Source organism: Poromitra crassiceps (genome assembly GCF_964638095.1).
Source record: "Poromitra crassiceps genome assembly, chromosome: 1".
Classification (NCBI taxonomy): domain Eukaryota; kingdom Metazoa; phylum Chordata; class Actinopteri; order Beryciformes; family Melamphaidae; genus Poromitra; species Poromitra crassiceps.
In genome coordinates, this window is record NC_139623.1 from 11,706,556 (window position 1) to 11,708,194 (window position 1,639).

Here is a 1,639-nt window from a genome sequence, read left to right on the forward strand (position 1 = left end):
AGTGTAGGCTATAGAGAGTGTTTCATGTTATAAAGCAGTGTAGGCTATAGAGAGTGTTTCATGATATAAAGCAGTGTAGGCTATAGAGAGTGTTTCATGATATAAAGCAGTGTAGGCTATAGAGAGTGTTTCATGATATAAAGCAGTGTAGGCTATATAGAGAGTGTTTCATGATATAAAGCAGTGTAGGCTATAGAGAGTGTTTCATGATATAAAGCAGTGTAGGCTATAGAGAGTGTTTCATGATATAAAGCAGTGTAGGCTGTAGAGAGTGTTTCATGATATAAAGCAGTGTAGGCTATAGAGTGTTTCATGATATAAAGCAGTGTAGGCTATATAGAGTGTTTCATTATATAAAGCAGTGTAGGCTATAGAGTGTTTCATGATATAAAGCAGTGTAGGCTATAGAGAGTGTTTCATGATATAAAGCAGTGTAGGCTATATAGAGAGTGTTTCATGATATAAAGCAGTGTAGGCTATAGAGTGTGTTTCATGATATAAAGCAGTGTAGGCTATAGAGAGTGTTTCATGATATAAAGCAGTGTAGGCTATAGAGAGTGTTTCATGATATAAAGCAGTGTAGGCTATAGAGAGTGTTTCATGATATAAAGCAGTGTAGGCTATATAGAGAGTGTTTCATGATATAAAGCAGTGTAGGCTATAGAGAGTGTTTCATGATATAAAGCAGTGTAGGCTATAGAGAGTGTTTCATGATATAAAGCAGTGTAGGCTATAGAGAGTGTTTCATGATATAAAGCAGTGTAGGCTATATAGAGAGTGTTTCATGATATAAAGCAGTGTAGGCTATAGAGAGTGTTTCATGATATAAAGCAGTGTAGGCTATAGAGAGTGTTTCATGATATAAAGCAGTGTAGGCTATAGAGAGTGTTTCATGATATAAAGCAGTGTAGGCTATATAGAGAGTGTTTCATGATATAAAGCAGTGTAGGCTATAGAGTGTGTTTCATGATATAAAGCAGTGTAGGCTATATAGAGAGTGTTTCATGATATAAAGCAGTGTAGGCTATAGAGAGTGTTTCATGATATAAAGCAGTGTAGGCTATAGAGAGTGTTTCATGATATAAAGCAGTGTAGGCTATAGAGAGTGTTTCATGATATAAAGCAGTGTAGGCTATAGAGAGTGTTTCATGATATAAAGCAGTGTAGGCTATAGAGAGTGTTTCATGATATAAAGCAGTGTAGGCTATAGAGAGTGTTTCATGATATAAAGCAGTGTAGGCTATATAGAGAGTGTTTCATGATATAAAGCAGTGTAGGCTATAGAGTGTGTTTCATGATATAAAGCAGTGTAGGCTATATAGAGAGTGTTTCATGATATAAAGCAGTGTAGGCTATAGAGAGTGTTTCATGATATAAAGCAGTGTAGGCTATAGAGAGTGTTTCATGATATAAAGCAGTGTAGGCTATAGAGAGTGTTTCATGATATAAAGCAGTGTAGGCTATATAGAGAGTGTTTCATGATATAAAGCAGTGTAGGCTATAGAGAGTGTTTCATGATATAAAGCAGTGTAGGCTATAGAGAGTGTTTCATGATATAAAGCAGTGTAGGCTATAGAGAGTGTTTCATGATATAAAGCAGTGTAGGCTATAGAGAGTGTTTCATGATATAAAGCAGTGT